Here is a 26,266-nt window from a genome sequence, read left to right as displayed (position 1 = left end):
AAATCTTTACCTTTTCTCAAATAGATCACCAGGTGTGTGTGGCTGATATTGTGGTGAAACCCCTCCCACAGTGTGATGTCATGACTATGGTCCAGTTTGCTGTCTGTGAACCTCACTGCATTGTGGGAAATAACGCCTTTTTCCAACTGCCAAGCAAGGAATAGCTCCCTCTGTGCATAGAACTCTCAGGAAACTAACAATCTGTACAGATCACCTGGCAGAACTAAAGATGTTGCCACCTGTGATAAATTTCAGAATGTAAATCAAGGAGAGGAAAGAATTTACAATGGGCTAAAAATAATCTATACTGCATACTCGACAAAATAATAATAATATTAATGACTATTGTAAAAAAATAAGCAATTTTATTAACAATCTTATTTTCACTACAGTTCATCTTTAACCTACTGCGGACCGCCGCAATATAAATCTACAGCGGGCAGGGGGCGCTGCGGTTCTGACCGGACGTAAACGCTACGTCCCATTGATGGCACGCGCCTCCGCCCGTCTCCGCCGCTGTCCCCGTGGAAATGTGCTGCCCTTCTGCCTCTATGACGGCAGAGCACTGTGAGCCGGGCAGGAGCAGTTTTCATTGGCTCCTGGCCCTGTCATTACTTTAAACCAATCCCATTGGCATACATGAAGTGACAGGGTCAGGAGCCAATGAAAGCAGCTCCTGACCGGCGCTCAGCGCTCTGCCATCATAGAGATGGCAGAAAGAGCAGCCTGCTGCAGGGACAGAGCAGCGTGTTTGTCGGGAGCGGCGGATTTTAGCTGCGATTCGTCGGGAAGCGGCGGTTTACGGGACCAGCACCCTCCAGGACCCTCTGGTCCTTAAGGGGGCAGAGGGTGCTGGTCCCGAAGTGGTTAATGTGCATACACTTTTGCAGCTTCTAATTAAAAAGCAAGCGATCACCCATAATTTCCAAGCTATAAAATGACCTATACATCGTAGTTATAGGATATGACAACTGCAGAGTGAAGTGGGTCGGGAAAGCTCATTTTTATTGTTCAAGGAACTGAATATTTATGCGCCTGTGATTGTTTTCAGAACTGCAGACGGAAAGTAAATATTTCCGGCTCCAAGTGCTCCCGCCATAAATCAATGTTCTATCAGTGTAACGTGCTTTCATTTTTCCCTAAGTCTCAAATGCTTCGCATGAACTATGTGTAATGCATTTGGAAAAACAGCAGTGTGTGCTTGTCACATTAAAGCTGAAAAATGCCCATACTGTCCATATTTCACAGGCACAGGAAGAAATGGGACGCAGTAAAATCTTCTAATCCTCCATGGAAGTTGTGCTGTTGTTTGTGTAGGGCACGCCATAGTGTTCTCCCCTCCCTGCTCAAATGAATGGGGACATAATCAATGAGAACACCAGCAAGATGCATGTCTGAGAACTGGTTAAGGTTCCCTGGGACTGTAAAATGAATGCCGCCAAGGTAAAAGGACAGAAAGAGTCATTGAGATGCAGCGAGACTCTGCATTCTACACTAAAGGTCACGCTGGACTTCTTGACTGAGCATTGATTTGTTGCTGCTGTTTTGCATGCATATTGCTTGACATGATGATATTAAAATTTTATAGCGAGGTATGTGTCGCAGATAAAATGACTCTGTGCTACTGGACTCCACATTCATAATCCTGACACAGAGCAGGCGTTGTTCTGTTAGCGGAGCTCGGAACAGTCATGCACAATGGAAAGGAACCTCATTTATCATTATTACACTGGTACTCATAATATATGTCATTAACGTGTGTTTGCAGGCCGTGCAGTAACCAATCAGAATCAAAATTTCAGTTCTGGGAAAATGCTGGTGAGATGTACTGCTTGGTAATTCCGAAGATTGAGTGGATATATTTAGAGGTATTTAGAGGATTTGGGGGTCGGGCTAGCCCCATCAGAATCCCGATATCCTGATACAGGAGCTGATTTATTAACAAATAGGCAAAGAAAACCAAAGCAAATGTGGAGAGGTCTTCTAGAGCCACCACTAAAGTTTGGGTGTTAAAGAGACACTTAAGCCAGAAAAAAAAATGAGTTTTACTTACCTTGGGCTTCTACCAGCGCCCTGCAGCAGTCCTGTGCCCTCGCAGTCACTCACTAATCCTCTGGTCCCCCGCTGCCAGCTAGTTTCGTTTTTGCCGACAGGCCCGTCAGCACTGGCCATGCATAGCTTTTTCCGCATTCCCGACTGTAATTAGCGCATTACGAACACATAGATCTGCAGCAACGCGTATTTTTGTACGCGTTGTGGCCCGTAATAGCGCTAATTACAGTCGGGAATGCGGAAAAAGCTACGCGTGGCCAGTCCTGACGGGCCTGTCGGCAAAAACGAAACTAGCTGGCAGCGGGGGACCAGAGGATTAGTGAGGGGCTGCGAGGGCACAGGACTGCTGCAGGGGGCTGGTAGAAGCCCCAGGTGAGTAAAACTTTTTTTTTCTGAATTAAGGTCCACTTTAAAGACAGTCTATGTAAAACAGGCAGAGCAGGATCATCCACCAGGCAACCTAGGCAGGTGCCTGGGGCCTTGTGGGTGTCAAGGGGCCCATCAGCCACTTTCTGTGACCTCTCTCCACATCAGCTTACCGAAAAGACCACAAGGGGGGCCCAAATCTGCTACCATGTCTAGGACCCCATTACATCTTAATCCATCTCTGAAAATAGGTAATAGTACTGCTATGGGTGCAGTGCTGTCCTGTCAGTCTTACCTTACAAGGAGTCCTTTTCTGCACTATTGTGGTAAGCAGCCTGCGCCCCTCCCTGGCACCAGGCATTCCGCAAGGATCTAGGACTACATTGCTGCTGTGAAAGCTGTCTAACATTGGTCTGTGAAAGCTTGAATCCAACAATGAAAGAGTGAACAGAGGCGCCAGCAGGATAAAAGGTGCTAAAAGGCTTAAAATCCCTCAGGAGGTGGTGGTGGACTTGCCTCCCCGAAGCAGACAAGATACCGTCAGTTTTATTAATATACTCCAAAACAGTGCAATGCGTTTCACGGGTACGTTCCCGCTTCCTCAGGCAATAAACAAATAGGAATACACAGTATAGTCTCAAGGTCACAAATAACGTCTCTATTTTTCCTTTTATTTCTCATTTTATGCAGTGGGACATCCTGCCTAGGGCATCAATCTGTGTATGTATTAGAACGCCGCCACCGGTGAGCTGGGTGCAGGGTGAGATGGGTGCAGGGTGAGCCGAAAGGGCGGCTCTCCCTGCTGCCGATCAAAATCCCGGCAGCATTAAATACTATTCCTCCAAGTCGTTGCAACTCAGAGGGAGATGTTATTTGGGGTCCAGCGATCTCCAGATCCCTGTATTTCCCTTATGCGCCCTGCACACTATAGCATTACTGCTACAGCGCTGCCTAGTTTCGGTGCTTGGTGTTGAGCGCCGTATCCACCTGCTTTGACTAAACACCTCCAAAAAATAATAATTAAGGACATATTGTTCTTTACCAAAGAGTGAGCAGATTGCGCATACATCACATAACTTAATGGAGGTGAGGAAAAGCAATATGTCATCCCTATACATTGGGTCTTCTTTACTTTAATGTGTAACTGAAGTGTCCTTAAGGCTGCTTACACACTAAGACATTACAGGTGCACGTTAGTGCAGCCTGTAACGCTCCCCCAACGTACAGCAATGTAACACAAGTGGGCTGTTCACACTGCCCACGTTGCGTTACATGTAACTCTGCACGTTCTTCCGAAAGTGCAGCATACTATAGCGTTACAGCGGCTTAAGCCGCGTTAGACTGTTTGCACATGCTCAGTCATGTTGGGGAGGAGCGGAGAGCAGCCAGGCACATGGCTAATTCATATTCACTGCACGTTGTGACGTGAAGTGTTTACTTCCTGGTGCGGCCGCTCTGTGCGGTGATTGGCCGGCGGGACCACGTGATGCCGCATGCGTCCAAGAGTACGCATCACGGCATCACGGACGCCAGAGTGAGCTGCACAACGCGGCTCACTCTGACGTCCACATCGAAGAGCACCAGGCCTTGCGTTAGGTGCGCGTTATGCGACCTTAACGTAGCACCTAACGCAACTTCTTGGTGTGCAAGTAGCCTTAAAGTAAGAAACATCCTGTAATCTATCAACATCTATCACACAAGAATTTTGCTTTCTGTGAGACAGAATCTGAAAGAAAATGCAGCCAGTCATAGTATATTATAGTATCTGACAGTACATTTCTACACACATATTCCTAATAGTGTAATACACCAAAACAGTCATTCAAAATTCAGAAAATTAAAGCTCTAGACAGAAATACATGTTTTCTGGGAGACAATAAACTGACTACGTCTTGTACTGTTTAATCTCCAGCAGAGTGGCGATTGGGGTATATTGTTTTTTATAAATTATACAACATGACAATCATTCTGAAAGACAAACTTTGACTGAAGGTTCCAAACTTCCTGAGCCAAAGCTGACCTCTGTAATCCCCAAACTAGCTACCAGTTCTGAACAGGCATCCAAAAGACGAGATTAATATTTTATATGCAATTTGCACTATTTTCCAGGCTGCTGTTTCTGAATATCTGACTTATTGGTTATCCTAAGCTGACCTGAAGCACAGCCATGCCAAAACACTACTGGCCATAGCTTCTGTCTCAGCAGATGGTTTCCATGTCCCTGAACACCACAAGAGAACAGGCGGCTGCAGTTTATATTACGCGCACTGTTCCTGAACAATTACATGCAGGTCTCATCCCAATTCTTAAATACATTTTGAACAAAATATTTTTTGAAAGTTAATTGGGAAAGGCCATTCATTTTACTAATTTGATGCAGACGGGATTATTGACAGTTAATTAGCTCTGAACTGCATTGATTGGCACAAAGTCAGGGAAAGTGCAATTTTTTTTTTGAAACAGAAAAGAGGGATTAGAGTACAATTTAAGTGGAAAATAAGATTCTATATGGGTTCTCTGGGTGAAGAAAGGGCGGTAAACATAAATATATAAGTATCAGGGTGGAAGACTTGACATGGCAGCAAGAACATATCATTTATATACAGTACTTGTAAGTGAAGTGTGGCTGCTATCTTGCATTAACTATTTAAAGGTTAAAATCCCCCAAGGCAATTTAGTAGCTTAATTTAGTAGTGTTTCTAGTTTTTGAGCAGCTTGGAACATTTATAACAAACAGTATTCATAAAAAGCACCATTGTCCCACTTGACTCTCCAGAATTCCTAAATGAATGGATGGGTTATTCTGACATCGCCAGAATGACCTTTTCTCTGAGTTTCTGTTTTATTGTCTCCTGGTGTGAGGGTGCATTTTAGTACCCATTTGGATGTAGGCATATTTTTTCTTTAAAGTGAACCGAGTTCCGTTTTTCGCATCCAGGGATCTCAATGGCACATAAAAATTGATATTAACAATGTGGTTCATTACTAAAACAATTCCATTCTACCTCTTCTTTTTACATTTAAATGTTTGTTAAGGGAATTTATTGTTCTACTTTTGTGGCCTGCCATCCACAGGAAGGAGCAGTCAGATAAGGGTTGCTGTAATTAGCAGTAGCAATAAGCAAACAAAAGCTTTCATCATCGGGTGGGGGGAGGGAAGATAGGACATTGTACTTCAAAGAGTTTAGAGGGTCACACTTTATTACATTCACACCTTCCCCTTAATAAATAAGGGAAGAGGAGGGGTAAGGGGGTAATAGCAGCCCCTACAGCTACTAGAAACCAGGAAAGACGGCAGAAAAAGAAAGCTGCTTGGATCCCTTTAACTTCTGGATGTTGTGAATTAAAGCATACGTAATTTGACATGTGACATGAGGAGATAAACATAGGTACATATAGCACTAGTTCTTCTCAGAAATTGGCTGAAGTCCCTTTCTATTTATACATAAATAATGTAGAAATATAGGTGAACAAGGCAGGCACTACAGTAGCTATAACTCTGGAGATAGGAATGTCTATGTTTCATATGCAGACAGATTTATGTCTGTAGGAGTCTTCTTGGACTGTGCAGTCTCCACATACTGTTACAGCATGCTCTGGGATTTAAACAGTGTAGCCATTAATTAGGAAGAAGGTGCACTGAGCATTTGATGAGTCGCTACCCCATACAGACATTGCCCCACAGCCTCACTGAGACCAGGTAGGTTTTAAGCAGTGCTTTTATTGTACCTTGGATACTTTAGATCACATACATAAAACTTTTTTTAGTACCAAAAATACTCTTATTACTCTCATGCTTAACTACCTAAAGACCGCCCCACGCCAATGGGCGTGGACACGGCGGCAGCCCCAGGACCACCTAACGCCAATTGGCATAAAGTCCTGGGGCTCTAATTTGCATGAGATTGCACGCACGCTGATCTCCAGTTCAGGGGGCGGAGCTCCGCCCCCTCTTCAGTCTCCAAGCTGTTAAACGGCGTGATCGCTGTCTATTTACATGTACAGTACTGCGATCAGCAGCAGCGCTGTACTGGGGACAGCCGTGTGACACAGCTGTCCCCTCCTTAGCTACACAGTGATCGACTGTCATAGGCTGAAGCCTATGACAGCTGATCACCCTGATTGGCTGGCGGGGGGAGGGAGGGAGCAGGGGAGGACTAATAAATAAAAAGGGATTTTTATTTTTTAAAAAAAGGAAATAAATATTTATATTAAAAAAAAATAAACAAATGTGGAGAGATCAGACCCCACCAACAGAGAGCTCTGTTGGTGGGGGGAAAAGGGGGGGGGAATCACTCGTGTGCTGTGTTGTGCGGTCCTGCAGCTTGGCCTTAAAGCTGCAGTGGCCAATTAGAGAAAAAAAGCGGCTGGTCTTTAGGGGGGTTTAACACTGTGTTCCTCAAGTGGTTAACTCCATCATGAATTTTGGCCTCATTCACAATTCTCTTTTAGCAATTCTGTTAATAGCCTATTCTTCACAGCTTCACTTATGCTGGGAATACACAGTCCATTTTTGAGGTGATTAAAAGGTGCGATAATTTCCCACATGTCCGATCTCCCTTTCGATCCTTTCGCCGCTGGATTTCTGACAGAAGTGAATGGAAAAAGATAAGAAAAACGAGTAAAGAATCGACTGCAGAACTGAGCGGAAAAAACGATCGAGAGGAGAATCGAGCGCCAGAAACGAACCGTGTATTCTCTGCATTAGCCTCTGTTTTCACACTCCAAGTCTGGATACCTTTTTTTCAGGGGTCAAGTGGGGCGTGGACGGCGTCCACTTACTATTTCCCTAGGGTGGAAGCCGTCCACGCTGGCTTGTGTGGAGGGAGCAGCGCAGTGGAAGGAGGGCTGTGAGCAGCGGTGGAGAAGGGGGCCATCTCCCCCCCTTCTCTCACCTCGGGGCTCTCCTTCCCTCGCTCTCCCCTCCACAAGTAATGTGCGGGCAGCCGGCAGCGGGCGAGACTTACCTCTCCTCGCTCCGGCGCCGGATCTGCGTGCCGCTGCTCTGGTCTGAACCAGACCAGACTTGCGGCATGCAGATCCGGTGTTCCGACGACGAGGAGAGGTAAGTCCCGCCCGCTGCCGGCTGCCCGCACATTACTTGTGGAGGGGAGAGCGAGGGAAGGAGAGCCCAGAGGTGAGAAAAGGGGGAGATGGCCCCCTTCTCCAGCGCTGCTCCCCTCCTGCTGGGGGGGGGGGGGGGACACCTGGCTACCTATTCTGGCACATATACCCCCTGACTACATATACTGGGGACATATACCCCCTGACTACATATACTGGGCACATATACCCCCTGGCTACATATACTGGGGACATATACCCCCTGGCTACATATACTGGGGACATATACCCTCTGGCTACATATACTGGGCACATATACCCCCTGGCTACATATACTGGGCACATATACCCCCTGGCTACATATACTGGGGACATATACCCCCTGGCTACATATACTGGGGACATATACCCCCTGGCTACATATACTGGACACATATACCCCCTGACTACATATACTGGGGACATATACCCCCTGACTACATATACTGGGGACATATACCCCCTGACTACATATACTGGACACATATACCCCCTGGCTACATATACTGGGGACATATACCCCCTGGCTACATATAGTGGGGACATATACCCCCTGGCTACATATACTGGGGACATATACCCCCTGACTACATATACTGGGCACATATACCCCCTGGCTACATATACTGGACACATATACCCCCTGGCTACATATACTGGACACATATACCCCCTGGCTACATATACTGGACACATATACCCCCTGGCTACATATACTGGACACATATACCCCCTGGCTACATATACCCCCTGACTACATATACTGGGCACATATACCCCCTGGCTACATATACTGGACACATATACCCCCTGACTACATATACTGGGGACATATACCCCCTGACTACATATACTGGGGACATATACCCCCTGACTACATATACTGGGGACATATACCCCCTGACTACATATACTGGGCACATATACCCCCTGGCTACATATACTGGGCACATATACCCCCTGGCTACATATACTGGACACATATACCCCCTGACTACATATACTGGGGACATATACCCCCTGACTACATATACTGGGGACATATACCCCCTGACTACATATACTGGGCACATATACCCCCTGGCTACATATACTGGGCACATATTCCCCCTGGCTACATATACTGGGGACATATACCCCCTGGCTACATATACTGGACACATATACCCCCTGACTACATATACTGGGGACATATACCCCCTGGCTACATATACTGGGCACATATACCCCCTGGCTACATATACTGGGGACATATACCCCCTGGCTACATATACTGGGGACATATACCCCCTGGCTACATATACTGGGGACATATACCCCCTGACTACATATACTGGGGACATATACCCCCTGACTACATATACTGGGCACATATACCCTCTGGCTACATATACTGGGCACATATACCCCCTGACTACATATACTGGGCACATATACCCCCTGGCTACATATACTGGGCACATATACCCCTGGCTACATATACTGGGACATATACCCGACTACATATACTGGGCACGTATACCCCTGGCTACATATACTGGGCACGTATACCCCTGGCTACATATACTGGGGACATATACCCCTGGCTACATATACTAGGCACATATACCTCTGGCTACATATACTGGGGACTACTATACTCATGGCTACTTATACTGGGGACACCTATAGACCTGGCTACCTATGCTGGGGGTACCTATTTTGGGGGAACTGCTGTCAGATTATCTGCATTTTTGTGGAACCGCTGTTCTGTATTTTGGGGAACTGGATGCCAGATTATGTGTATGTTAGGGGAACGGCTGCTGCCAGATTATGTGTATTTTGGGGAACAGCTGCCAGATTATGTGTATGTTACGGGAACGGCTGCTGCCAGATTATGCGTATTTTGGGGAAATGCTGCCAGATTGTGTATGTTTGGGGGACCACTGCTGCCAGATTATATGTATTTTGGGTGTTCCACTGCCAGGTTTTGCATATTTTGCGGAACTGCTTCCAAATTGTAATAATAATAATAATAATAATAATCCGAACATTTGTATAGCGCTTTTCTGCTGTTGGACTCAAAGCGCTCAAGAGCTGCAGCCACTGGGGCGCGCTCAAGAGGCCACCCTGCAGTGTTAGGGAGTCTTGCCTTGAACTCCTTACTGAATAGGTACTTGACCTAGCCAGGATTTGAACCCTGGTCTCCCATGTCAAAGGCAAAGCCGTTAACCAGTACACTATCCAGCCAGCCAAATTGTGTATGTTGGGGGAACTGCTGCTGCCACATTATCTATTTTGGGGGAACCACTGCCATATTATCTGTATTTTGGAGGAACTTCTACCCGATTATGTGTCTTTTTGGTGAAATGCTGTCAGATTACATCTATTTTGAGGGGATACACTACGGCAGAGCTCAAACTTCCCCGGCAGACCTTTTACATCACTGCTAAGGTCATGTATATTTGGCCCCACCCATGACCACGCCTTCAGTATGCTTGACCACGCCCATTTTTTGGCGCCCCGCTCGCGGCGCATGGGTTTTCTAGGTGAGTCCACTCACTTCTTTTCCCAAGACTAGACCCCTGCTTTTTTTTGTGTTTACAAGATCTGCCTTCAAATATGGTTGTAGTGACCACCAAATCAAATATATTTTTTAGAGTGTGAAGGTACCATTCTAGAAACACGTCCAATTCTTGTCAGAGCCTTCATAAAACTGACAACGGCATAAGCTAATTTATCATTCAGCTCTTTGTTCTTTTATGTCCATGATTCACAACAGACTTCATTGACCGTCTTGTACGGTTAGGTCCATAAATATTTGGACAGACAACTTTTTTTTTTTCTAATTTTGGTTCTGTACATTACCACAATGAATTGAATGAAACAACTCAGAAGCAGTTGAATTGCAGACTTTTAGCTTTAATCTAGTGGGATGAACAAAACAATTACAAAAAAAGTGAGGCAATTGAAGCATTTTTTTTTTAACACAATCCCTTTAATTCAGAGTAATTGGACAATTGCTTTAAAGGCTATTGACTCAATGTTGTGTCTGTCCAAATATTTATACTGTAACTGTATATTTTTAGGTCAAGGTCTTTGTGGAGAAGAATGGCATTAAGAATTTTCTGAGTAAAAGCAACAATTCTGCTTTAATTACTTTAGCAAAACTATTGCTGCTGCTGACTGTTAATGACAAGTATTTGAATTTACATTTACCATTCTCTACCATTAGCCAGGGCCGGCCTTAGGTTTCACACTGCCCTGAGCGAAACCAGATTTTAGTGCCCCCCCTTCATTCTCTTTGCGCATGCGCACGCACACAAACACAGGCCCATATGCAATCCACCTTTTCCCCGGGAGAGGACAGTGGTTCCCAACCTTTTTGACTTCGTGACACATCACGCCAAATGCTCAGTTCCTTGTGACACGGTGGTGCTCCCAGTATAGGAAATCAGGTGTGGGTGCCCTCACTATAGGTAACCAACTATAGGCGCCCCCTGGGAAGCCGGCGCCCTGAGCGACCGCTCCAGTCACTCAGGTCAAAGGCCGGCTATGCCATTAGCTACTGATTTCTATGACTCTGTTCTCCTAAGGGCTCGTTCAGACTATGCCTGCTGCTGTGTGCATTTTGGCAGCGCGCATAGCAAGAATGGTAGAAGGGCATAGACAGCCCTTCTACCGTTCCCATCATATGCGCTGCGCAGCAGTGCGATGCGCTATCGCACTACTGCCTGCATTTTCGGGAATCACAGCGCAGATCCTATTCACTGGAGTGAATGGAATCTACAGCGCATAGTAGTGCAGATGGCGTGCGATCGTACACGGTGAGTTCCACAGCCATCTGCGCTGAATGATGTGAACAAGGCAGGTCATTAGCCAGTCAAGTACTTACAGGTACTTTAGTTTCTCTTGATTCACCACCTATTTTTTTTTTTTATTTTCTCATCCTCATTAACCATTTACTTTGAACTGTAGTCAGTAAGGGGCTATATATTTACTTAACAGCAGTAAAGTGTAACTCATGATACACACAATATTTAAATACGTAAAGCATTACCAGGCGTAACTAATTACTATTTCTAAAATTTCTTGTATGATCTTTATCTTCATTTTGCAAATAAAAATGTATTTGTGAGGGAAAAAAAAGATTTACTATTTGTTATCAACATGCGATTACACATTATACATATAAGTAACACACAAACCGCAGCTTAACTTATGTCTCAGTTGTGTAGTTGTGTTTGCATCTGTTCTACCTAATTTACATATGCATTACACACTCTGTTATCATTAGGAGAGTTAAACCCTATTAACATGTCTATGTGGCATTAGTTTATTGCATTATGCTCTACTTATCTTGTGTAAAGGTGGCCATACACTTATAGATTTGAAGCAGATTCGAGCATCTGAGGTCGAATCTGACAGGAACCTATCTGATGTGTGCCACACACTAGGAACAGATTTCTAATAGATTTCAGAATTAAATCTATTGGAAATCAATCTAACTGCATTATTGGACCATTAGATCCAATGCAACTCTATGGGTCATCGATCTGCTCCCAGCAGCAGATCGGCCTATAATTTCCATCCTGTCAGATAGATCAAATTGTTCAAAATTGGCTGCAAATCGATCGTTCAAGAGGTTTGATAGAATCAATTTCCAATTGATCGACTCCATACAAACGCTGAAATCGACCAGTGTATGGGCCCCTTAAGACTTTACACACACTATTCTGATTACAGCAGTTTTAAGTGTAAACTAAATAAATCTCATGAATTTGTGATCACCTGACTAGTCAATCAAAAGCGCTACTGAGACAGACTATAGTGCCTTGGTAATACGTATCACGGTTCTAACAGTATATTTGACATATGGGACCGGAGTTTGAATCCTGGCTGGGACCAGTACCTATTAAGTAAAGAGTCTTTGGGCAAGACTAACACTACAGGGTGGCGTATTGAGTGTCCCCATATTGGCTCTCAAGCACTTTGAATCCGACAGGTGAAAAGTGCTGAAAATGTGTTACCAGTATTATTAATACTAAAACTATGCTGAGCTTTTCCAATTTCCCTAAAGACAAGGCCTATCTTCTTAAAGATGGCCATTAGAAATAATTATCAATTATAACTACCACCTTGTAAGATCTTAGTGCATATTGCTGGAGCCACAAGTTCCTTTCAGAGTAGGCAGGTTAAGGTGACCCAGAATGAAATCGTTTTGCATTATTCCTACTAGAACAATGCTAATATTTGTACAGACTCAACAGCCCCATCTATTTTTCATGTTATTTGTTAAATTGACAAAAGGTAATCACTGTCAGGATGTGAGAGATCATTTTTCAGACGGCTGTATAAATTCATGTAATGTTTCTACTATCCCTGCCAAAAGCCACTTAACTAATATTCTAATGAAGAAATTCTCTCAGCAGCATTGCCCACGTTCCATTATACCTTGTAATAATGATACTAAAAGATGGAACAGATTCATTGCAGGCATTTAAATGGACAGAAAAGTAGGAAGACGTATTAAAATGTATGGCCTAGCCTACTAAACTGTCCGATCTGTCATCCATAAAATGCACCAGGGATTAGCAAGGCGATAAAATGAGGCTCGGCAAATGCAAACCTCCACATCAGCCAAAGCAATGGATGAATGAATATTTCTCCAAATGTCACTGACATCCCTGATCATCTTTCTTACTGGAATATTTAACCAATGCTCACTGTAGTTTCCCACCATCTATCAATATTCACTGAGTCATGGCGATTCATTGCTCTTGCATTGGAGTGCCTGACTCTTTGATCCAGATTAACTAGCTTGTTCATAATTTGTTGTAATATTTATTGAATCTGACATCCAAAACGCATTGTGGTACAACTGGTCAAATAAATCGATGTGACAAATAAAGAGAATAAAAGAAACGGAAAAGTTACATCTACCAAACGTATTTTAGCAGCCGTCACCATATTTTTCTGGCACAGGAGCAAGAGGTTGCAGGGCCGAAACCCCTTTATGTCTCAAGCAAGCCAACCTGCAATGGCCAAGATGCAAACTATAGATGAAGCTGCAGTGGGGAGGTACCATGCATGATCATTTAAAATGCTAAAATGAGCTGGTAGGTGATCAATGCTGTAATTGTATGCATCTGGGTATTATACCAATTGCATCAAGCATATCAACCTCAACGGGAATGAGGAAAGCCAACAATTAACTTTACTTACTGGAAAACAGGGAAAATAGTGTGAACTAACTTACAGGATGGCATAAAAACCAACACTTCTAAATCAGGGGTGTCAAACTCAAATAAAAAGTGGGCCAACATTGAACACTGAGAACAAGTCATGGGCCAACCTCAAGGTTTGGTGGCCTCCTCCCTCTGTAGTGTCTAATAGCCCCCTCCCTTATACAGTTTCCTGGTTTCTAGTGCATTCCCCCTCATCCCGCACCTGGCTTCACTTGTGATCTAGGGATTCACCCCAAATACAGCTTCCTCGTAGTCTAGAGTGGGCCAAACATAATGCAAAGTGGGGAAACCACTTGGGTGCCAAATTTGATGGCTCTGAGGGCCAGAATGGCATCCTTATGGCATCTCTTCTAGCACAAGCAGGGAAGGATTTCTTGAAAGTCCACAAAGGACTAGGCCTTGGGAAGCTGCAGCCAAAGGGGGCACCTGACATAAATGAGGGATTGCTACATATGAAAGGGAGGCTGAAAAATGGGGAGCAACACAAGAAAAAGGGAAACTGGTGCCCAAGAGCTTGTTCACACTGGGAGCATTTGCTGATTTTTTTTTTGGCGATTTTGCAAAGCACTTGTGTAATGATTTCACATGTGAGCATTTCGATTTCATTAAAATCACAAACCCGATACATGTACCATTTTCTGAGCGCTTTGGCTCAATAGCAGGTATAGGGAAATCGCAAAGCCTTGAGAAAGAGCTTTGTATAGCGATTTTCAGAACGCTTTAATTAATAAATACATCTTATTTATTAATTTCCGGGTTAAAGAGATCACTCTTTAAAATCATCGCTGAGCAAAAGCGCTGGGAAAAGCGTAATAGATCGCTCAGTGCTTGCGATAGCGCTGGCGATTTCTAATGTGAACAAAGCCTAAAGGATGGAAACTGGTGCCTAAGGGTTCATGAAAGAGAGGGACTATAGTACATGAATGATACACATGGAAGAGGAGGCTGCACATGGAATGGGCGGGGCACTGCCACACATGAAAGGGGAGACCCAACATACTTAACCTAGCGGCACACAAGGTATAAATCTGGCCCTGAGAGCACTCCATCGATAGGACTGCCAAGTTATGATATCACAAATGGATGCAACTGAAACCAGACAAAAATGTTGGGACAGACCTCCTAGCTGAGAGTTCTAAAGCTTCTGAACCTTACTGCTCCTTGCATATGTAGTGGATTCCCGTGTCCAGCATGGAACATGTACCAAGAAATTCAAGTCTAATGCCATCCCTCTGAATGCATCACATCAGTACATGTAACTCCATGTTCCATTTCCCCATGAAAGGAGTAACACTGGGATCTATGTATATATGTGTTGATGTAATCGTGTACAGCAGTCAATACAGACATGCTAAATCACCTCAGGAAAAAAAATATATATACCTGTACAAGTGTAGCTCCACTGTGGAAAAACTTTCTTCTTCAAGTAAACTAAATACTTTTAAAGGTTTTAGCAGATTTCACTGCAGATACTTTTCGGCTTCTGCTCTGGAGGAGATGATACAAACCACTGAGTATCTGACAGCATGTATTAGAAAGGGAATATTCATGTGCTGTAAGCCTTAATAAAAGACTCACTTCAGTAAACCAGAAGACAGCACAGAGGATGCCTGAAAACTCCCTGCTACCCGCTCTTAGCCATCTTCAGGTAAAGCAGGGCAAATTGGAGCTTTTCACACGATTAGAAAATGATGACTGGTTTGGTGCTATAAACTTGTTTTCTATTGCAAACACTAATGTATTCTTCTCTAGACACTCTGTGGTACAGCTTGTTTTTCCATTTGTGTATAGGTCCCTTGATAAGCAGATGTAAAATAAATCATTCGGAAAATACATAGTAAGGAGTCTCCAACAGCTGCTTCCTACACTACAAATTTCCACAGAATCCCACCCTCAGAGACAAAGTGAGCCCTTTATGCCCACTAGGTCCCAGGCAGTTGCCTAGGTTGCCTTGTGGATTCAGTGGCCCAGCTGCCACTTTCTCTGACCCCACTACCACCTCAACTTTCCCAAAAGACTATAGCACAGAGGTGTAACTACATCCATAGTGACTGCTACAGGGCCCTTGAAAAAGAGAATCCAAAGTGGTACTTTAAGCATGTTTTTTGTGCATTTATACTGATAGCAATAAATATGTTAAAAATTGCAGCCAGGCGGTATCCAGTAGCTCCTTATTGCCAGTAAAGAGAGCGTTCATTGTCCAGCAAAAAGTAGACCCAGCCTACCTCCTGTCACTGCAGCACTACAGCTCTGCATATCCAATCTGCTTACTGTGTAACAAAGGATTTAACCCTTCTGACATCCTCCCAGAATGTTTACAATAAACATATGTACCTCTTATCATCCAACCCCGCCAGCAGTATGAAACTATTTCTCAGCACACTTTATAAACACATAGCAGGTAGGGTGTGGGAAGGGTAAATGCTTTATTACACATAGAGCAGGGGAGAAATAGAAAGGAATTGATCAGGAGACTGCTGAGCTGACCACAAAAAGAACTCTCTCAGCAGCATAGAGTGGGTGGTCAGGAGCTGACGTATAACCATGGTGCAGAAATGCCCCGTGCCCCCTCCCAGATCCTTCCTCATGTATATGATTAAGGGATGAGGAGATGTTTGGACAGTTCACAGACTGCTATTCGGTCTAACAAAGCTGTATCTGACATTCATACACAGAAAGTCAGCTTTGCACACAGGAGTAAGGCAGGTAATAAACAATGAATGCATACATGGTGTGTGAGCACTGCAAACACAAGTGCTAAAAACAAAAACCAACTCACAACCCTGACCTAGCACTTTAATGTATTCCCTAACCTTTTGGGGTTTTTTGTGTGTTTTCCACCAGTGTTCATATCAAGTGATAGAGCTCAGGAAAGGGGTATGTATAATGCATACAGTGTGGTAATTAAAGAGAATCTGTACTGTTCGATTTGTACAATAAAAAAAGTACCAATCGAGTCACTGATCTCCTGGACCCCTCTTTTCCATTTCCACCTCTCCACCTCCCCACCCCCACCCCACGATCCTGGCTTTCAATCGAAAGTTTAAGGCAATGTTTACAATCAAAAAACATGGCCGCTAACCAGGAAGTGAGGTTTGTGTGTGTATAGATCTAATGTTACAATATGCTACAAGCTTTTTATTACATAGTAAATTATCTGCACTCCAGTGTGGAATTCTCAGTTTCTCAGCATGTGACAGGCAGATCCCTCCCCCCTCAGCCTCACAAACTGCATCACAGACAAGCTGAAACTGAGAGCAGAGAGTGAGGAGTAAACAAAGCACACAGAGCCAGCAGGGGGCGTGAAGAGGGTGTGCATAACTTGTATTCATTACAACAGAGGCAGCCTTTTCCTCCCTGGGTTGACAAAGCTCGACAAAGAAAAGAAGATTAGATATATTACAGAGACAGTGCAACTAGAAAAGACTGCAGTAATCCAGACCACATTAAAACAGGTATAGGAACTTATAGGATAAATAAGGCTGAAAATAGTTACAGAGTCTCTTTAAATCAGTGGAAAATCAAATGTAGAATTTGGCAAAACAGGAGATGGAAGGTGTCATTGCTCAAGTGTGCCTGGGTCCGAAGGCCCAATCAAAATTATGCTTCAGTGGCTCACGTTTTATAGCTAAACCAAGGCTCACAAAAGCTCTATCTGTGCCCCTACTCCCTCCTTGCAATGTGACAAGATGCTACTGAACAAAGCAACGCTCCAACCACAAGATTTGCCATCAACTCTTTCAGCTGCATAAATTCAAGTCCAGTGATAAAGTCTGATACTGAATTCCCCTCCCATTGTTTCCAAAGGGGAGCAAAGAAAGTGGTGCATGGATGGTGAGCAGATTCAAATGACAAGAGTAAAATTTAGACAAAGCCATAACTACTGTATGTCAAAGAGAAGAAAAGAAGAAACACAAGGAGTGAAATAATTCCAAGTCAACATCCAATAAAAAATAGAGTGATAATTAGATCCTGATATTGACCCAGCTCTTACTCATGCCTGCAGCACAACATATAATCTGAAATTCCATTATCCAGTAATTTAAGAATTGCATTATGTCCCTGGCTCGGAGAGAGCACCATATGGACACATAATCAAAGCTCGGTGACTGATTTTTAAATTTGCCATTCAACCTTTACAGACTGGGGAATCGTGCATATGGTATTGTGAAACAAGTGGGAACCAGCTCCTTGTATATGCTTTCAGTTATAAGCTTCAGATGTTAATTATTTCTCATAACATTTGCAGTAGCTTACCGCTAATTCAGACTGGAGAAAGAGTCCTGGAATGGGGATCCAGACGACAAGAAGTTCAGCAGTCCAGAGAAGGTGGACAAAATTACACCTACACACAAAAAAAAAAAGAAAACAAGCTACATTAAAACACAATATAACATAAGTGGCCACACAGCACACTCTCAACCCCCCAAAATAAATACATAAACAGCATACAACAAAAGATGGTACATTACACAGATTATATACCTCAGACCTCATATACAGTATATGTGAAAATAAGTGTTCAAAACCGCCACATAGGTGACCATGTTAATTAGTGGGCTCATTCACATAGTACACTTTTTATGATGGAACTGACAGAATTACCCCAGACACTGTGCATGTATGTGCCTGTATTTCTACTAAACGAGTGTGTGTTGAACTGCTTATGATTAGGTCAGGAAACACAATCGCACAAACATTCTTGCTCTGTGGTGCACAGGCGTAAGCATAGCCTTACAATTATTACTGTTATACTGTACATGTATACATCACAATCAGAATCATTGTGGCCTTCACAATCTAATGTTCCTTTCGTATACTACATCCAACCTGTAGGTTGCCAATCAGCATCCCAGCATGTTTTGTGGGTGTGGCAAGCATGAAAAGGACATACAAACAGCAGATAGTATCCTGACTGTAAATGAAAATAATGGCTGTAGTTCTGCAAAGCTGAGTGTCAGTCATTTCACTACCTAACATTAAGCTGAAAGGTTGCCAGTGTTTACCACCCACCCCAATTGCCATACCATACTTTTTATTTATTTTTTTGGTCATGGTCCATTTGTCTTTCACTGTAGCAAAACTCATCTTTCAGAACATGGGCTTTTTTGTTTTGCAAAGTAGTCCTCTGGTATGACTTACAGATCAGGTATCTCAGTTATATTCTGCTGTTATGAAGTCAGTCCTCACAGCCTCCTGACGAAGCCGGCCTTCTATAGTACACATTTTGACACCACATTATTTCCCGTTATGTGACAGAACTGACAAATGTATTATCCTGTGTTTTAGAGAAAGGGAATTAATAGCAACAGGTGTGAGGACTGGTTCCAGAGAATTGTTAAATGTCAGAGTAGAAATTAAGCAGTTGCCTACCCTTAGGCTTTCTTAAATGGCAGCAGAGATATAAAAGCAAACTGTGGAGACAGCAGTGGGTCACCTTTATCAATATGCGCATTGCAACAGTGAAAAGAAGAATTCAAATAATAGCCTTAACCAGCTGACCTGATGGAAACCTCCACATTGTGTTAGTTCATAAAACAAGCATAATCCCATTGTCTGTGTACTGTGCACACATTCCAAGCACTGGCCTTATTAGGAAGCCATGTTAATTAGCTAGATTGACAGTACAGCGATTTTTCCTCCCAAAAACAATCAACCAGTTATGTGAATCAGAAAACCACCAAAAGACAAGACAAAGAACATTTATATTGTGCTTTATTCCTGGTGGACTCGAAGCACCAGAGTTGCAGCTACTAGGGCGAGCTCTATAGGTAGTAGCAGTGTTAGGGAGACTTGTCCAAGATCTCTTCACTGAACAGGTGCAGGCTTACTGAACAGGAAGAGCCCAGATTCAAACCCTGGTCTCCTGTGTCAGAGGAAGAGCCCTTAACCTGAACCGTAAAATTATTTAAAATAAACACATGATGTAGCTGCAAATGAATATTACATACTTACCTCGCCAGTTCCTCTCAGAAGCTCACGCTTTTCTTCTTAGGATGATTCCTTCAAGTTCTGACAAGATTTTTTCAGAACTATAATATATCAGTTGCTGTCAGTTATAAATCTGTTGCTGTTAGTTATAACTGAAAGAACAACTAATGTGCAAGGTAATGTCCTAGTTTCCCTATAGCTGAAGTGGGCAATATTAATTAATAGTGTGCTGACCCGGAAGCTGAGTAACAGCAGTTTTCAAAATGGAGGACGGAGAATTCCATTGATCACAGTGGACAAACAGGATGCAGGAGAGGAGAAATGGATTGAAGAGTAGACTATGGCAGAGGCAAGTATGACGTGTGGATGTTTATTATGACTTGATTTTCAGTTCAGGTTAGCTTTAACCAGAAGACTATCCAGCCATTGCCACAAAAATTGTCATGCAACGGAAAAATACTGGTCGCAAGTTCTTTCAACTGATGCTTAGGCACAGTAGGGATGGCACCAGAGCAAAGAAACAGATATAAAATGAGCAGCCAATCAGAATCATCACTTCACTGAATAGATAATACTTGATGGTTGCTCAGGGCAATGGATTCAGTTTTACTCCAGTTGATGTATCATCATCATTAAATAGGAGCTGTCAGCCATACTAATTCAGAAAAAAACACACATATATAAGTACAGTAGAAACCGAATAAGTTTACCAGATACAAATAAAGAATTGATTTTTGATTTTATGCCCGACAGTTACACTTTAAAGAGTAACTGTCAGGCTGCAGAAGCTAATTTAAACCTCTAGTCTCCTGTGTTAAACAGTTTAGAAGGAAGCCAAAAAGACATTACTGAAGATAAAGATCTATCTTACCTTTGATGTATGCTTATCAGCAAAGCTTAGAGCTAAGCTGGACGCAAGCCGCATAACATACTGCAAAGCATTCTGGGGCCCTCCCCTCGGCTGCTAAGGAGAAGACGGGATCAAGTTTCAGCAGCTTCTAAAACTCAGTCCAGCCACAGCACAGATAAATCTCTGGGCAGAGTACACTGCAGGAGTCAGCTATTGTTCCTAGCCACATGGCTCATTAATATTCACTGCAAACTAGTGTTATTCAGTATGAGCTGTTCTGTGATCAGAAGCAGGCAGGACAGGACGACACATTTGGCTTCACAAACATGGAACCTGCCATGAGCTGTCAGGAGCATCATTCTCTGCATATACTATATACAAATTCTGTGAAATCCAAACGTGGACAGTGAAATGCATATGTAATGTAAGTACAGCCAATCTTTAGCTACTGATATATGTGTTTATTTTCTCTGAGACCCTATACCTAACAGCTCCTCTTTAACAGCATTAATACAACATACATCTGCTCTAAACCTACTGAAAATAAAAAAAATTCAAACCAATGGACTTTTTGATGATATACATAATGACTATGTGGGGGAAATCAAAGGCATCTTCTGTACAGCGTTTTCAAAAATCATTAATGTAAATCCAATGCACAAGCAGTAGTGAGGCTATCTTTAAGTATAGAAAATTGCTGAGGTCATTGGGAAGGAATATAAAAGAACACAAACAAAAGCTCTTATATTGATATCTGCTTTGATGAATCTCCTACACTAGCAAGTTACTGTACATCCTTATCTGTGATTATGGGGAAGCACTGCAATACATCCTATTTAAACTGATATGGATCCACTAAAGGACCTATAATATCTGCTTTTATTTTTTCACTAACACAGCAGGCCTCTATGAATTATTAATAATTCTAACACAGGGAGCAATTTATGAATTTATTAGTGGTAGCCGTTTCATGGTTTCCCCCTGAACCTGCAAACGCCTAGCATCTCGCCCCATCCACTCGCTATAAACCTTAGATGCTCTATCTTTCATCTGATAATCCCCTGGTGTTCTGTGTTATTTGGCCAGGAGAAAAAGCACAGATGAGAAATGTGAGAAACCTGAAGTATCACAAAGACTTGTATACTCACATCTGCAGATATGAAATGATCCTCAACTGCAGTAAAGCAAAGGAGCCAGTTTTTCACTCATTAGCTGTAATGGTGTCTTAAAGAACAAGAGCATTTCTAGCTGAAGCCTTTTTCTTTTATATTTTTAATTCAAAATGCTTTCATCTGCAAACATTTCAATATTTCACAACTTGTCTGGCCAGTCAGCTCTCTAGCTAGCGCCCAGCGAGTTGTTCTAAAAATGCTTCACTAATACCTCCCAAAACAAAAGAGGCAGCTTTGGGGACAAAAGAATGACCAGGCTCTGACTAAGAAAAACTCTTTACTATTATTGACACGTGGGGAAGGTAGACTAGTCTCATTGCTCACACTCATTCCATGACAAATAGCCAGATCAGGCTGTTATTAAAGAGAACCCGAGGCGGTGAGAGGGGGGGGGGGCAGATGGGACACTGAGGCATGTTCTCTGCCTCCTGACATGCCTCTATGGGGGTATGGAATGCACTATTTAGGTGGAAGAGGTGCCCTGGTGTATAATAAAGGCATTTAAGAACAGTTTAAAATCGACAAAAGATTGAGGTAGCTTACCTCAGAGACGAAAAATCTTTGTGTAAACAAAAGATTTTATTAGTGGTAGCACAGGCAACATGTTTCACGGGTCTGAGCCCGCTTCCTCAGGCCAATATCAGTGCCACACTAAGCAAAAGGTGTAGCATAGGGAGCCTCAGAGGCTTAAATGCTTTTATTATACACCAGGGCGCCTCTTCTACCTAATTAGTGCCCCAAATCAGGTAACCTAGATTTTATTTTTTTAATTATATGAGCCCACCTCAGGCTCTCTTTAACCACTTGAGGACTGCAGTGTTAACCCCAACAAAGACCAGGCCATTTTTAGTTAAATAGGCCACTGCAGCTTTAAGGCCAAGCTGCAGGGCCGTAAAACTCAGCACACAAGTGATTACTCCCCCCTTTTCTCCCCACCCACAGAGCTCTCTGGTGTTGTGGTCTGTTTGCTCCCCCAAGGTTAGGTTTTTTTTTTTAATAAATATTTATTTATATTATTTTTAAATAAAATATTGCTTTTGCATTATTATTATTTTTACTACCCTCCCTCCCTCCCCTGGCCAGCCTATTAGCGCGATCGGCTGTGATAGGCTTCAGCCTATCACAGCAGATCGCTTCCCTGTGTCCTAGGGGGACAGCCGTGTCACACAGCTGTCCCCAGTACAGCGCTGCTGCAGATCGCAGGCTGAAGGTGGAGCAGAGCTCCGCCTTCCAAGCAGGAGATGCGTGTGTAGCCTGCAAGCAATCTCCTGCTAGCCCCATAGACAGCCGCTCATGCCAATCGGTCTGGAGCGGTCCTGGGGCTTCCGCACTGATCACGCCAATGGGCGTGGAGCAGTCGGCAAGTAGTTAAAGGACCACTACTGCAAAAAGTTGTTAAGTTTAAAATACAGTGTTCCTGTCACTTACAGGAGGCTATAAAGCCCTGACAAGTTTTGGACTAGTCCATCTCCTTATGGAGGATTTTAAGCATTTCCTTTATTCTTTATAAAAGAACCCTATGGAAATGATCTATATTAGCGGACCTCACTTCTTGCTTGCAGGCTATTTTGACAGTTGGGCCTGAGTGACTACCATTCAGCAAGTGCTTTTGATAAAACCCTAAAAATCCCTCGTAAGGAGGTAGAGTAGTCCAAATCTTTTTTTACTTCAATGTCTTCTGTAAGTGACAGTGAGATAGGAAAAAAAAGTCATTGATATGCCATTTTACTACGGAACCAATGCGCATTTTATACATATGCAAGCGGTTTAAGTTTTACATTTTTTTGCAATAGCAGTCCTTTAATGATCTCTCAAACCAGAAATGGCTACGGGTAATAAAGAATCATTTGTAGCAACCAATGGATTATTATTTAGTATTTATATAGCGCTGACATCTTCCGTCAACGCGTTTCAACCAATTCTCGTTGGCCTTTCTCAAGAGAATTTAGAAAGGCCAACGACAATTGGTTGAAACACGTTGAGGTTTCAAAATTCTAACAGCAAGCTGCATAGATGTGAACTAGGACAAGCCGTATGCACAGCAGCTATCCGTGAACAAAGTTCCAAACATCTATGTGAGGTGACGTCACCAAACAGCTATCGCGAGTGAAAACCCGCTGGGCGGAAGTGCGGTGAGCTGCTCTCTGAACCTGGCAACCGGAAATGACGCAGGCCGCACGGGGACACCAGCGGGACAGTAACGCTCGGACTGCCTGCCGATATACCACCCCTGAAGTTGGAAGGGTAACTACCCGTGGGGTGAGGAGGAGGCCTAAAGCCACTTGTGGAGATACTCTGTGGGAACACTGACGCAGGGGAATCGTGAGTTTTAAAGTTTGAACACACGCACTTTGAGATATCATTGCTGACAAGCATTGAGGAATTTTTTATGCTAATTAGTGTAAACCAGTATCGATATCTAGGAACTGTTGATGTAAGAGGGACGTGGTGTTTTCTCTTGTGGGAAGAATTTTTTCTTGACACTTTTTATTTAATTTATTATTGAATTTTTATGATTAATCTTGTGGACATATACGGTATGATCATAAGGAAATTGAAGGGCCCTTCACACCAGCTGTATGAGTGGTATGTGTGGATGAATGAGTTGTTGGACAGTTTTGTGGTATTCATGAATTTTTTTAGGAATAAATTTGAATAAGCTTTTAGCATTAATTGAGCGTGTTTTAGAGTTATTTATTTGTTTGAATATGTGATGGATTAAGGGTTTAACCTCTTGAGGACCATGGTGTTAAACCCCCCTAGTGACCAGGCTAATTTGTGCTTAATTGGCCACTGCAGCTTTAAGGCCAAGCTGCAGGGCCGTACGACTCTGCACACAAGTGACCCCCCCCCTTTTCTCCCCACCAACAGAGCTCTCTGTTGGTGGGGTCTGATCGCCCCCCTGTGTCCCTCTGCCCACCAAGCGGGAGATGCGCGCGCTGCGTGCGCGCGATCTCCTGCAAACTGCTGCCCCAGGACTTTACGCCACTCGGCTTTAGCTGGTCCTGGGGCTGCCCCCGCAGCCACACCCATTGGCGTGACACGGTCGGCAAGCGGTTAAGGGATCTCTTATATAAATACGCAGCTGACCAATCAATTATCCCCCCAGCGCATAGTTTTGTATCCCTTTTTTCTTTTCTCCTCCAATCGCTGACTCACCTCAGCCTTGCTTGTAAACACAAGTGAGCAGAGGTTTGTGTTTCAGATAAGCAGCTAGGCAGAGAAATAAATGGAAGGGGAGGAATATATTATAGATAAAAAGAACCTCCAGCATACAACTGTTTGGCACTGTTTGGCAATGACTACTAAAGGGCCAGTGCTCCTTAAGTATGCGGTAACTCCAAACCATAACAGCAGAAAATGTTTTGACTGCAGGATTAGCATCTTTATCACTTAACTAGGTGGCCTAAGCCCGTTTAAAAACGGGCTCTAGGTCTGTGTGGAATCCCTTCCCACCTCCCCTCCCCTCTCCTCCCTTTCCTCTCCTCCCCTCCCCTCTCCTCCAACCTCCCACCTCTCCTCCGCAGTTTCACAGCGAGCGCATGCGCCCACCCACCGCCTCGCGCCGCCCGCCTGACGCGCGCACCGCCCGCCAAGCACGCCGCGCGCGCACGCCGCCCGACGCGCGCGCACGTCACCCGCTGGCCGCAGACCCGGCCGCCCGCTGACCCGCCGCACACTTGGCTCCCTGGTCCCACGCTATCCCTGTGTAGTGCTGTCCGTGCTGCGCACATGCGCACAACGGTTCAGCACGGACAACGCTACACAGGGACAGCGCACGGACACTTAGGTTTTATTATAGAGGATACACTCAGACTAGTTGCTGTTGAAATTTGATTTTTATGGTGACAATTCCGCTTTAAGCTACCAGAAAGGAAGAAAATACGCAGAAAAACTTTTCTCACATACTTTTTGGTACTTTTTAAATTGCAGAGTGCTCAAAAGTTCTCTTAAACAGAAGATTGAAAATTATATCCTAGGAGAAAACTTAGAAGAAAAAGGGAATTAAATAAGGGCTGGAAAGTCCACAAGCTTGCTCCTACCACACCTGTATAAAATAAAGTATATATATATGGTAATTTGTTCTACTACACTCCCATACTCCTCCATATTCACTCAAATGTATCAGCGTACTATTTCAGCTACAACTATTGTATGATTCTATAGAATCACTTACAGTTGCCATTTAGAAATAACTTTTTTCTGCATGAGACGTGTGATTGTTAGAGAAGAATTATCTCTTTCACGTATTCCCTTCCCGTCCTGCTGAGTCACTCCATTACCTCTGGGAAACATAGAAATTATACATTTCTTCACTTCTAAATTTTTAGGTGTACGTTGGGATGAAGGAACATTTCAGTGGCGTTAAAGCATAAAGCATTCAAGCAGGAAACAATAACTTGCATGGCATTAACTGCTTCCCGGCTTCTAAGACTCCCTGCCTGGTCAAGGCAGGCACACGAGGCAATAAAACATAGCAGCCAGCACTGCATGCTAATGGAAGCCTGAGACAAGGACTCTGTGAATGTCACCACTTCGTACCGCTCACTTTCTTATCGCCGTGA

At 43.6% G+C, this 26,266-nt stretch overlaps 1 protein-coding gene across 9 annotated transcripts in view; it reads right to left on the bottom strand.

Annotated features, from left to right (window-relative positions):
* Positions 1-26,266, bottom strand: part of ENOX1 (ecto-NOX disulfide-thiol exchanger 1) — a 723,730-nt gene that overhangs the window by 395,260 nt on the left and 302,204 nt on the right. For 7 of the 9 annotated variants that reach the window (XM_068267775.1, XM_068267774.1, XM_068267784.1 and 4 more), the window contains one exon: positions 18,006-18,093. The gene's annotated coding sequence lies outside the window, so the exon portion shown is untranslated. Of the gene's footprint in view, positions 1-18,005; positions 18,094-19,703; positions 19,766-19,913; positions 19,966-26,266 lie in introns of those variants that run through there. The other 2 variants (XM_068267781.1, XM_068267782.1) reach the window with 2 other exon arrangements.

This window comes from Hyperolius riggenbachi, chromosome 2 (assembly GCF_040937935.1).
Source record: "Hyperolius riggenbachi isolate aHypRig1 chromosome 2, aHypRig1.pri, whole genome shotgun sequence".
Classification (NCBI taxonomy): domain Eukaryota; kingdom Metazoa; phylum Chordata; class Amphibia; order Anura; family Hyperoliidae; genus Hyperolius; species Hyperolius riggenbachi.
This window is presented reverse-complemented; position numbering and strand designations above follow the sequence as displayed.